Here is a 13,561-nt window from a genome sequence, read left to right as displayed (position 1 = left end):
CAACATCATAGCTAATAAAATGCTTTGGGTGGAAAGTTTTTCTCTTTAGTAATTAATCTCCACTGTGCTTATACTTGCTTTTTTTTCTAAACTGGTTTGTTTATAGGACCAAAAAAAAGTGGCAAAAGAAGTGAAGAAATATGGGAATTTCATGAGTGCAATTTTGTTAAATGCTTAATAAAATTCCAGAAATGACGTAGGGTGATTATATCCTGAAAATCTCTTATGGAAATATCCTATGTGGTTAATATTACAGCCTGGACAACCAACACTTGCACCTTCATTTTATTAAATGATGTGTGTGTCTGTAATGATAGGTGGAAATGACCTTGGGGGACAGAGGGAAGGACGGCAGCCAAGGCCAGGGTCAAATAAGAGGCAGTTTAGCCCACAGCACAAATGTAGGCATCGCAAATATCTCAGAATGGATCTTCCCTAGTTTCTGTAAAAGTGACCGTGAGAAAGGATGGGAGAAACTTGCAAGATTCTGTTCCTGTAATCTTACTACAATCCTCCTGACAACTTTCTAGATAGCCTCTTTTCCAGCTTGTCTGTGGCTCTTCCCTGTCTCCCAAGGTCATTTCCACATGCTACAGCATCATGTCTGAGCCTGTAGAGTGGATAGCTTAAATTTTCACTCCTAGAAGCCCTTTAGGACTATACAACCTAGCTGTGCATCTTGCCTTGCTTTGCAGCTTGATATTACTGCTGATACTGATATTATTGTTTGTAGCTGAACCCTTTGCTATCAGACATTACATTCACAGCAGGGGTTAAATATAATCTTCTTGATTATGGTATAATACATGTAGTTCTCGACTTATGACTGCAATTGAGCCAACATTTCTGTTGCTATGTAAAACAGCTGTTAAGTGAGTTTTGCCCTATTTTACAACCTTTCTTGACACAGTTAAGTGAATCATTGCAAGTAAGTTAATATCACAGTTGTTAAGTGAATCTGGTTTCCCCATTGACTTTGCTTGTCAGAAGGTCACAAAAGGTGATCACATGACCCTGGGACACTGCAACCGTCCTAAATATGGAACAGTTGCCAAGGATTTGAGCCTTGATCACATGACCTTGGGGATGCCACAATTGTGTGAGTCACTTTTACAATGCCACTTTGAAGTGGTAGACAGATAGCCCTCAATTTACAACAGTTTGTTTAGTGACCATTCACTAAATGGGCACTGAAAAAAGTGACATGACCTCTTTTCACACTTACGACCCATGGTCATATGAACAAAATTCAGATGTTTGGCAACTGACTTATATTTAGGACGGTTGCAATGTCCCAGGGTCATGCAATCAGCTTTTACGGCCTTCAGACTAGCAAAGTCAATGGAAGCCAGATTCATTTAACAAATAGCTGCAGTGATTCACTTAATAACTGTGACAAGAAAGGTCATAAAATAGGGCAAAATTCACCTAACAATTGTCTTGCTTAGCAGCAGGAATGTTGGGGTCAATTGTGGTCGTACGTCTAGGACTACCCGTATAAGTCTAAGTGCTATTGCTATTGTAACATCAAACAGTCACTAAACAAATGGTTGTAAGTCAAGGACTGCCTACCCTGTCTCTCCCTGCCTTTGGTTGGCAATCCTAGTAAGCATTTGTGGTCTAATCGAAAAGAACAACAAAGTACCAAGTTACTTACCATATTTTTCAGAGTATAAGATGCAGCAAGGTTTTGAAGAGGAAAATTTTTAAAAAAGTTTTTGCACTCTGCAAACCTCCCCAAAATGGCCCATTTTTTGTGAAAACGGGTCTGTTTTTTTTCAAAAAAAGAGGGCATGAATAGCCCTTAGGAGGCTTGTAGAGTGCTCGAGGGGGGGGGCAAAAACAAGCAAAAAATGGCCTGTTTTGCGTCAAAAAAAGGGCATGGATAAGCTTATAGAGTGATGCTGGGGGTTGGGGGGCAAACAACAGGCCGTTTTTCACTCATTTCTGTCCTCCCCAGCCCACAGGAGCACTCTGAAAAGCTATACACGACCATTTTAGTGAAGAGGGCGGAGTTTCGGGAGGCATAAAATGCTGTATTCAGTGTATAAGACTCACCCAGATTTTCAGCCTCTTTTTGGGGGGGGGAAGGTGTGTCTTATACTCTGAAAAATACGGTATCTTATTCTCAGGTCAACAGCATTCTCCCAGTCAGCTAGAGTAAATTCTGTTATCAGTCTTTATAAATTTTGGCACGTCAGGGGCTGTAAAGGACTGGCTAATGATAAGATGTCTTTTTTAAAAACAATCATCACACCCTCCCACAGCAACAGGCCACATATCTGAAGTATAAAATGGGCTTGCTAATAGAAAATTAAAGCATGTGTCAGGGTCCTGTCTAAGAAGAGAAACTGGTACTATCTTGCCACAGCATGCTGATGGCAGCCTAATCCACCTGTCATTATTTCTTCTTCTGCAAACTGGATTTTGCATATAATCAGCTCCGTGTCAGCGAAGCCCTCTCCTTCGCCCATTTCCTGTCTCTCAAATGTTATTGGTTTAAATCTGGGTTCTCACCCAACGAGGTACTACAGAACAACGCACCATTGAAAGTGCTCTTTTTCAACAATATGCTTTTTAAAAGGGTTCTTTTAGGTGTTTGGGATGTAAGCTAGTACATCAGGTATCCTGGAGGAAATTTCAGTCTGAAATCCTATGACTGCCTTGGTCCACCTACCATTAAGAGACGATGATGTTGTCTTCTCACAGGACCCGGAAGAGCTACAACGATACATACAGGAGCTTCACAAAGCAGGAGAACCATTTGGCTTGAAAACAAACTTGAAAAAAAAGCCAGGTTATGTTTAATAAATTCACAAAAGAAAGAAAAAGCATGTATCTGGAGAAGAACTAGATATAGCAGACCACTACGTACCATATTTTGTGGAGTGTAAGGCGCACCTTTCTCCCTCAAAATAGAGGGTGAAAATCTGGGTGCATTTTATACACTGAATACAGCATTTTTTACTTCCTGAAGCCCCGCCCCCTTTGCAAAAATGGTCATGCATAGTTTTAGGAGGCTTTCAGAGTGCTCCTGGGGGCTGGGGAGAGCAAAAATGAGTGAAAAACAAGCCGTTTTTTGCTCATTTCCCCCCCCCCCAGCCCCCAGGAGCATTCTATAAGCCTCCTAAGGGCTATACATGCCCTTTTTTTAACCAAAAATGGGACCGTTTTTGGGAGGTCTGCAGAGTGCAAAAACTTTTTTTTAAATTTTGCCTCTTCAAAATCTTGGTGTGTCTTATACTCTGAGAAATACGTTATACCTTGGCCAAAGGATCTCAATGGAAGGTTATACAATAAAGGAAATTGAACAGCATATTAAAGTGTGGTTGGCAGACATTCAGCAAAGCAAGCATAATTTTCAAGAACAACCTCCCCACATGCTGAAGAGAAAAGTTTTCAATCAGTGTGCGCTACCTGTTCTAAAATATGCCGGTGAAACATGGACACTAACCTCACAATCGATACAAAATACATCGCCAGGTCTCGCTGCTTTAGCAGAGTAAGGAAGGTACTCAGAGAAGATTCACACCCTGGTCAGTGTCTCTTTGCACTTCTACCATCGGGCAGAAGACATCAAAGTATAGCCAGCCGAACAAATAGGTCTAAAGATAGTTTCTATCCTTCGACAACCACAATCACTCCATGCACTCGCTAGTTCTTTTTTCTTTTCTTTCTTTTTTTTCGTTTCTGCTATAATTTTGCACGAGTGAGATTAAAACCAATTTTGTTGTATTTAAGTACAATGACAATAAAGATTATACTTATAAAAGCTACGTGTGGCACAAAGATCCATTGAAAAATACATGCTCGGGATTACAAGGCAAGATAGAAAGATCTGCACATGAATTAGAGAACAAACAAAATATATGATATGTCAAGACAGTAAAAGAATTGCCCCCTTTGTGGGGGCAAGCATTAAAATACCAGGATAGAGAAGTAACCATTCTGAAACAGATCCCTAAGAAAGTGAGAGAGAGAGAAGAAAAAACTATTCGCTATTAGCGAAGAAATTATACCAGAAAGGGGTGTGGTTCAGATGGTTGATGCCTGAAGGTATGTTAATTTTCTGGGAGGACACAAGAGTTAGAATCAACACAACCATAGAGGCTCAGGCCTTTATGGAAAAAAATAAAGCCCTCCTAGACAAATCTGATGCTACTACACCAGACACACAGGACACGGGAGGGGCCGGAGCCCTGCTGGCGGGGGGAGAAGGGGCAACGTCGAAAAACTCAGATCACAAAAATGAACAAGAAAATCTGTTTGATGTAAAATGATTGAAATTATTTGAAGATAAAAGTTTATATGCTGACAGAATACCATTGACTTGTAATAATCTAATGTATTAATAAATGAAATGTATGAGTACGGGGGGAGGGACCACCTCCTGCATATTGCAACTGCCAAAATTTGTAACTTATTCCACTACCCCTTTCCTTGTCTATTTTTCTTAAAAATCAATAAAATTTTGTTGTTGTTTTTTAAAAAAAAAGACAGTAAAAGAATTGAAATGGAAATGGGCTGGTTATGTAACAAAAACAGATTATAAAAATTCTAAAATCTACAGACCACAAGGAATGAGTAAAAGATCACCTACAGTAATAATATATCTTTATTACCCTAAGTGCACTTTCCTATGTTCTTTCAGTCCTTTCCCTTCTTTTCGTGTTGAATGTAAACAAAGTAAGAAAAGCAGAGAACTCCACAACCTCAATTTAAATACGGAAGTTTCTGCTAATGAAACCAAACTTAAGACCCAGGTTTTAGGTGCTACTCCTAACAAAATCGCTTGCAGAAACCTCAGAAGAGGCAAAAGCCAGCTCCGAAATTTGGCAAGTGCATTTAGCTTTCTTCAGAAATCCCCTTTTAAAATTCCCTACGCCAGGAGCCATCGCCTCCCCTTTTAAGTCCTTTTGAAATATCAACATCGAAGAGTTTTTGAGAACCAAAGCAATCAGAGAGGCAGAGACATTAGTTTACCTGGGGCCTAAGATCCCAACCTGTATATGAGGCTCGGATGATCTTTTTAAACCAAGGCAGAAGCAGCAGGCTTTTTGCCCGGGCCTAATTGCCACTCCAGAAAAGTGAGGCAGCGGATTTGCCAATGGAGAGGAAAGAATTAATTCTGGTCTCACCACTTTCTATATGGCAATTAGGCTTAGGGAGGAAAAAAAAATAGTGTCAATGGACCTGAGACTCTGATCCTTGCAGCATCCTCCATGCCACAATTAGGCTTGAAGGAAGAAAGTTCTCTTTTATTAAAAGCAACGGAAGATTTTTAAAAGCCCAGTTGCAGGAAAACATCATACCTGTTCTCCAAAAGGAAAAGGGCTGAAAAGGTCAAAGACAAGGAAAGAAACACATTTACTGTTTGATAATCAGGCAGGAGGTCCTTTCCTAAATATCATAGAACAGGAGTGGGCAACTATGACAACTTTATGATTTGTGGACTTCAATTCCCAGAATTCCATGCTGGCTCAGGGATTCTGAGAATTGAACTCCACAGGTTAAGTTGCTCTAGTTGCCCACCCTGTCCTAGTAAAACTTAATATATACCGTGTTTCCCCAAAAATTATTTCTTATTTTCTTTTGACCCCCCAAATAAGCACTTGGCCTTATTTTGGGAAAGGTCTTATTATTTTTGAGGTGCAAGAGGTGGCGAGCGTGGTCACCTCATGGCTGCTGCTGTATTGCAATATTTTCGGGGACGGCTTATTTTGTGGGGAGAGCTTATTTCAGCGCATATGCTCAAAGCCCTATTGGGCTTATTATCGGGGAAGGTCTTATTTTCAGGGAAACAGGGTATTTGTACTATGGCACCTTCTTATGCTCTGGCATGTTCTACATGTGTATAGATTATACACGCAGGGAGAAACAAGTTCTTTATGGATGTGATCTGTGTTGTGTTGCTGTAGAGCAGTGTTTCTCAAACTTGGCGACTTTAAGTCCTGTGGACTTCAACTCCCAGAATTCTGGGAGTTGAAGTCCACAGGACTTAAAGTTGCCAAGTTTGAGAAACACTGCTGTAGAGCAGGAGAATCAGAAGTTGCAGAGAAAAGGGGGTATCCAATGTAATGGCTCCTTTCCATCTTCTTGCTCTCTCTTTTCTATCCTTGCTCAGCCTAAGAAAGCCTCTTTCTTTCAGCTTCCCATTCCTGCTTCATAATAAGCTTCTTCCATTCTCTGCATTTCTTTATACTCTACCTCTCATTTTATGTTCCACTTTCCAGCTTTGCTCTTGATACTTTTTTAAAAAAACAACAACATGCAATTATATAAATATGCCTTAGGTCTAGGAGTATCTACACATGGTCCAAAAAGTCAAGATGGCAGCCACCACCAGGTGATTTAAACTCCAATGTACATAAAAACGAGTAGTTTTGTCAGTTCTGTTGTAACCACTATTTTGACTTTTTGGACCCTATCCTGTGGACATCAGAGTAGCCTGCATCAAATATGATGGCTACACAGATATGCCTGTGTCACTTCCTTGATATTAAGGCAGTGTTTCCCAAATTTGAGAAGTTCCAAGATGTATGGACTTCAACTCCCGAAAGTCCACAGCCAGCCATGTTGGATGGAGAATTCTGGGAGTTGAAGTCCACATGTCTAAAAGTTCCCAAGGTTGGGAAACATTGCACTTAAGTGACCACCATTGCCTTCCTACAGGATGATTTTTTTCTCTATCTATAGATTAACCTCTGTTCTGAGTCAACCAAGGTCAGCTATGCAGTGCCACCTGCTGTGGTCATTTTTAGCTCACATTATATTTATGATGATTGTCATGTATGAAAAAGATAATTCCAGAAAAGGCTTGATGAAATGCTGAAGCTGAAACTAATTGAGAAATGAAAAACTTTTCCTCAATTACTCTTAAGTTTGTTTTTGGATTAGTTCTGGTCAACTGCATAGAATTACATGGTTATAGCAAAAGTTAGCAATTTTAAATACGCAGACTGGGGTTCTATTTATCTCATTAATTGATGCTTTTGTTTTTAGTTCTTTTCCAATTCAGAATCATAAATGGGAAGGAAAGCTGTATACATTGATGTAATCTTCTTCTATATATATAAAAATGGCTGTGTGTGCGTGTGTGCATGTGTGTATATTCCAGCATAACTGGATCACCTCAAGCAATGTCAACCAAACTTGATACACAGATGTCTTACTCTCTGGAAACAAATACTGTGGGGGTAAGACCCCCCTAAAACCCCTGGGGGGTGTTCTGTTATGATGCAGCCTGTTGTGCCTTCAAATGGTTTCTACTGTACAGCGGTGGAGTTGCCATGGTAACAGATTCACAGTACTCCACAAGGGGACTCCCTTTGGTAAGGGGGAAAATCCAACACTAGAAATTATTTTTGGTCTGGACATTTTCCCCCTATAAATACCAGGACAGCACCAGGTTATCAGGTAGCTAACAATAAAAAGAACCCTAGAAATGTACAATTGCCGGCTTTATTTAAATCTTGATTATCCCCGTATTGTTTACCCCGTTGTTTTTGCAACATCGCTGTAAGAAAAGCTGAGCTCAAATATAAGGACTAGTAAACCTGAGATGAGACTGTATATCAACGTCTCTCCGTTGCAGGGATGTGCGGTCAGGGGAGGCAGAGCCTCACCTCTCTTCATGAAATAATAGTATATAATATTATATACTATATATATATTATATTATATACATCCATCCGGGCGCGCCCGGGAGCTGCAGAGGGCGGAGGCAGAAATGTTGTCGGCGCTCCCGGATGACGAAGGCACGAAGTCGCTTTCATGCCTTCGTCATCCGGGAGCGCCGACAACATTTCTGCCTCCGCCCTCCACAGCTCCCGGGCACGCCCGGACGGAGGTAGCCAGAATGGCGCCGAGGCAGTTCGGCGGGCGAGCGACCGAGGATCAGGCTGCCTCGCTCGCTCTTTCGTCCGCCTGGACCGCATCGGCGTCGCTGTGGCTACCTCCATCCGGGCGCAATATGCAGTCACGAGGAGCGTGCAAAGTCCAGCAGAGGCAGGAAGGTTCTCGTCGTTCCCCAGTCGCTTTCGAGGACTGTGGAGCGCGAGCCGGTGGAGCATGCTCAGGAAGGCGGGGAATGGGATCACGTGTGCTGGAGGCTGAGGCAGCCTGAGCCTCCAGCACACGTGGTCCCATTCCCCGCCTTCCTGATGACGTCACCAGCCTCACCAGCCATAAACCTCACCACACGTCACTGCTCAGTTGTAAATGTCAGTTTCATTTACACACATACAATCAATCAGAATAGTTTTCTTTAATATGCAACAGCATTTCCCAGCCTCAAGTCCCTGTTGAGCTTCTCAACTCCGTATAAGCTTTTCTTTGGAGCAAGACTGAAGAAGCTTCCCTATGCTGGCTTCTAGTAGTGGTGATATTAATTTGTGAGTCCACCCTGCAGCCTTGGATTTCTTGGTGGTCTCCTTCCCAAGGAGGAACCAACTCAAACCCCGCTCAGCTTTTTCAAAATCAACGTAGAAACTCCCTTGTATTGGACACAACTTTTATATAATATTGACTACATTTATCTCTCGGAGCTCAAAGTGAGTTTCCTCTTCAGTATCAAAATATTCGACGGAGGTAGATTCACCTGAGATCTATTGGCCCCTCAAGACGTGGGGGAATCACAGCTGTTGCAAACCAAAACCGATTTGGGTCGAATTAACGACCTAATTAGCTTCCTTTCGGGTAGAGTTTTAACTAGCTTTGCCTATTTAAATTAAACCTGGCTGTTCGCCATTTACACGCGCGTTTCTCCGGATAAAGCAACCATTTATCCCAGGAGCCGGAGCTCAGGATCCACCGTCCCACAAGAGGTAAGAGCGCGGCGGGGCTTTGAGCCAACCACCCGGCCACTTTCCCCCAGCGTCTCGGATCCCGGAAAAGCGGCGAAGGGCAGCGCCGCTGTACCTCCCCAACAGCGGCCGAAACCCCCCACGCACGTAACACGTGCACTGGCGCCAGGCCCGGATCAGGAGGCAGGCAGGTCGAGCTCGCTCGTGGAGTGAGGCGGGGAAAGCAACACGGAGCTGGCGGGAGGAGAAGGGGGAGGAGTCCGCCGTTTTTAATTCCCTCGCCCTGCGAGAGCGGCCAAATAAATGAAAAAATAAAAAGCGCCCACTTTCAACCTCGCTTCGGCGTCTGCCCTCCCGGACCCCGTAGAGCGGTGAGTTGAACAGCCGCCCGAACGCGGGGAGCCCAGCGGGGGAACCACGAAAAGGCGTCCCTTGGGCTTGGACTCCCGATTCGGTCGCGGCTTCTCGCGCTGCGTGGCTGAATGCCATTTGCTGGCCGTGCGTGGAAGACCAGCGGGGGGTGGAGGTGGGAGGGAGCGAGGAGCGATTGCTTGAAGAAAAAGGGTGGAAGGGGCGCTTACAGGGGAGCCCCTAAGGCGCCGGAAAGGGCCCGGTCGACAGGCGACGCTGCCTTCGCCTCCTGCTGCCCAGGGAAGCCCCCTTTTCCCTTTCTCGGGTCCCCTTGCGAGCCACAGGCCGCGCCCCTCAATGGCAGGTCTCAATGGGTGGCCTCCCCTCGAAGGGTTTCGCAGCCAGCCGCATCCCCTCCCAAAGAAATCCCTACGAGACACGCTTTGCGCGGCTCGATCGGTTCCCGTCTCGATGAACGTCCCCCCTTCACCCTCCTCTCTACGTTAGGTCGCCTCGCCTCCCCTTCCGGGCGAGTCTCGCTCCTCTCCACTCCCGCTTGTGTTTCTCTTTTGCTCCGCTTTACTTTAAATGCCATGATTTTTCTATTTCAAAGAGTCAGGCGTGTAGAGGGGGGAAGGGGGGAGAGCCGTTTTTCTCCCTCATCTTTCCCCGCCTTTCGGAAACTAATCGCTCGGCCGTTCTCATGTCTTAGATTTAGAGGAATAATCTTCACGGCATTAAAATAAAAGAGGGCCGTTTACCGGACTCCTGCTTTCTGAAGCGTGTATGCAGGGTCCGGTTTGTGGGTGCCGTTTAAAGCGATGGTGTAAGAGCGACTACCTGTTTGGGATGAAAGTCGGTCTTGTGGTGTATATCGCTTGTAGCGCTACTCCGTCGCCTGCTCATGGTTTTCCCCTTGGTGCACCTGGATTACTTTAATACTATAGGCTGTGTTGCTTCGATTCGTTGTGTTGTAGCAACCTTGCCCCAGTAGTCGACTTTAGTAGGGTGGGGGGGGAAGTTTCCAGTGAAAATATTTTAGGTTTACGTACCACCGATTTATTTATTTGTTGAATTTATTTGCTGTTGCCGTGGGGAGGGGTGGTACTCTAGGGCTTATAATAACAAACGGGAAAAAATGAAAGGAGTGTAAGCAGAACAGTAGTAAAATAATAGAACAATAAACTAAACAATGGCAAAGAAGGAATACAATGAGAATAGTCAGAGTAGGTCATTTTTAAAAACATACTTTTTCAGTTCTATATCTTAAAGGGAAGACCCATTGAGAGCTGTATGCAATGAAATTTCATTTTAATGGATGCCTATTAGTGTACATTCCAAGTGACAATGAAGTAAGTTCTAAGTCTTATTAGCAAGATTTGTAAAAATAACTGAGGTTGGGCTCTATTCCTAATGACCATGGACATGATTTTTGTTGGCAAGAATAAGTTTCCAGTCTAACTTGCAGCTTTATGATTTTCTGGTGGTACCCGTTCAAGCATTAACCACATCTCTGTTATTATTATTTTTTAATTCCACAAAGCAGAGTTAGATGGTGGCATCTGAGCAAGGCAGCCGCAAAGTACTTAACTGCCTGAATGCTGGATTAAACTATTGAGGAGAAAATTATACCTTTCTGCTGCTATTTCATATCTATTGTGAACAGTGGATTAGAGTAGGAAGGCATGACATTTTTCACTCTTTCTGTGAAATAGCATGCGGGAAAAGATGAATGAAACATTCAGTTGATTCCCATCTTGCTTCTAAATGTTTTTATTGTGGTATAAACTAGCCTTCCCAGTTTGGTAACCTCAGGATTTATTGAGAGTACACATTTTAGGCCATGCTGGTTGGCATAAGTTTTATGAATGAAAAGTTTCATTTAAGTTTTTTTTTTTTAAATGCTCTGAACAATATACGCGTTGTTCAGCCTACTCGTGGTGAATTTCTCTGCCATCAATTCTTAAATGTTTCCTAACTTTTTAAATGTGATCACAGAATAGAGCAAATTATCAGACATCAAACATTCTCTACTGCACCTCTCTTGATAAGGATTGGCCTTATGTCTGCCAGTATCTCTTACAAGCAACATCTTTCTTTGCCTAAACCATATTCCTCAACCTTGGCAGCTTTAAGATATGTGGACTTCAGCTCTCAATATTTTCCAATCAGCATGTTGAGTGAGAGTTAAAATCCATACCTCTTCAAGCCGCCATGGTTGAGAGACATTTGGGCCTAAAGCTAGTTTAGTTAGTGATTAAGGCACCAGACTAGAAACTGGGAGACAGTGACTTCTAGTCCTACCTTAAAAACAAAGCAAATGCTGGGTGACCTGGGACCAATCATACACTCTCAGCCATAGGAAGCTGGCAAAGGCAAATCTTTTCTAAAATCTGGCCAAAATACCCAGCAGGGACTTGTCCAGGCAACTGCCAGGAATCAACATTGACTGGAAGGCAAAACAAAAACAAAAAAAAAGCTAATGATTAAGAGAGCATATGTTTATATTGGTTGTTACATATGGCAAAATGCCAACAGCCAGGCTGTAAGTTAAAAAGAGTAAAATTTTGTCAGAAAGGTTGTACTTTTGAGTGTTTTGCCTTTGTTAAGAAACTTGTTTCTGGGGAAAAAGGGGGTAGGGGATAGTAGCAATAAGGCAGATCTTATATCCTTAGTTTCAAAGGAAAAAGTTGAAACTGCTCCATTTATTGGGTTTTTTTCCCTGTAGTTGGTAGCAGTTGGCAGGAGGATACATGGATTGATTCTAAGTTTCAGTGTTCTTAAGACCTCCATTAGCTACTTTGGTACCTGCGACAATAAGTGTCCCACATTCTCCCTGTGTATCGGAATGGCTCTATGGTAACACTTAATTGCTTCTGGAATACCATGACATTCTCTTGGCCAGTTCATTGCAGGATATAATTCATATCACCTGCAGCAGTGCCTCTAACCCAAGAATTTGTGACTGTGTTGGCCAACAGACTTGAGGGGAGGGGTGTCATACTATCTTCAAGATCTCCAAAGGTCCCTCAGATTCAGAAAAGGGTAAAAACAGAGGAAAGAGTATCAGATATATTTTGGTAACATGCAAGGGCAGAGGAGGTTAGAGACTAGGTGTGACAAGTTGCTTAGTTGAAGAAAGTTAATGAATGTACTATCAGTTATCTTTCCTTTTGCATTATAGTCTTTATGGTACACTCCCTTAACTGCTTTCTAGCCAGGGCAAAAATGCATTTATTACAGGAATGTAATCTTTTCTCGTAAGAACATTTAAGTTGCTTTCCCTATACACCTTGAATAAACCATTTCTCCCCCTCCCCCGTTTATTTATATATTTTTTCTTTACATACAATAAGTGCTTAGTGAACTGCATACTGAGTCAGTTGCTTACATAGTAATACTCTTTGAAATCCTAATTTCTACCTCTCTTATCCAACCATTGATGAAACAAATCCCATGTTCAATAGCACTGTGTCTTCCTTTTCTTTTATCTTCAGTGTTAATCTGTCCATTTCAGCACAGTCTAGTATTTTTTAAATTATATCTTCTTCTGTTGGTGTTTCCTGTTTTTTCCACTATTGTGCAAATATAATTCTTGCTGCTTTCAAGACATATAATATCAAATATACATTCCCTTTACCATATTTTCCTGGTATTATAGTTCTGGCTTATAGTCTATATGCTGTCTTTAACATTCTTTCTAACCACATGTACATTTTCATCCACATTTTTTTCCACTTAAAAGTGGAGGGGAAAGCCGAATAAACTGGAGGAGGCAACAACATAAGAGGGTTCAATTGTCTCCAACTTATCTTTGTTTTTTTAAGAAAATGTATTAGGCTTTATTGGGCTGATCATAGTAAAGTATCAGTATTTGAACAATGCTATTTCGAAAGTCCTAAATATATGTATAGCAAAAAGTAAAGGGGCCAGAAACACTGTAAAGACGGCCAACTCGAACGCAGGCTAATATGGAAATTCACCTTATTAAACAAGCATTCGACTGCACTAGTAATTAGACAAGGAAACAAGCTGTGTACTATTAAAACTGTCATCATGGCTTTTACCTGGACAAAGTAATGTGTCATAGGTCAACAATTTTTGAATCTGGAAACCACAAGTATGCTAACTTACAGAATGTGTCCAAAATCTGGAACCCATGACCCATTATTTGGAGAAGTTGTGACTGCTGATGTGCCATGGGCTGCTGCCGCCGTCATGTGATCTGCATTTTCAACAATCGAAGACATGTTCCCAGTCACTCATTCCCCCACCCACCCAGAAATTACCTGCCTAATGGAAAGGGGGGGCCACCCTGTGTGCTTTCCCCGGATCACACAAGTTGGTCTAAACCAGTGATTCTCAACCTGTGGGTCGGAACCCCTTTGGGGGTCAAACGACCCTTT

The 13,561-nt window shown here is 42.5% G+C and overlaps 1 protein-coding gene and 1 long non-coding RNA gene across 3 annotated transcripts in view; both read left to right on the top strand.

Moving 5' to 3' along the window:
• The window catches only part of LOC309382490, a 273,086-nt gene that overhangs the window by 161,332 nt on the left and 98,193 nt on the right, over window positions 1-13,561 (top strand). The window lies entirely within an intron of this gene.
• The window catches only part of STEAP3 (STEAP3 metalloreductase), a 28,350-nt gene continuing 23,460 nt past the window's right edge, over window positions 8,672-13,561 (top strand). The window contains exon 1 of one of the 2 annotated variants that reach the window (XM_081951054.1): window positions 8,672-8,825. The gene's annotated coding sequence lies outside the window, so the exon portion shown is untranslated. Of the gene's footprint in view, window positions 8,826-8,972; window positions 9,176-13,561 lie in introns of those variants that run through there. The other variant, XM_081951055.1, reaches the window with a different exon arrangement.

Source organism: Natrix helvetica (genome assembly GCF_964273705.1).
Source record: "Natrix helvetica genome assembly, chromosome: 1".
NCBI lineage: Eukaryota > Metazoa > Chordata > Lepidosauria > Squamata > Natricidae > Natrix > Natrix helvetica.
The sequence above is the reverse complement of the archived record's forward strand: the minus strand, read 5'-3'. Positions and strand labels throughout refer to the sequence as shown.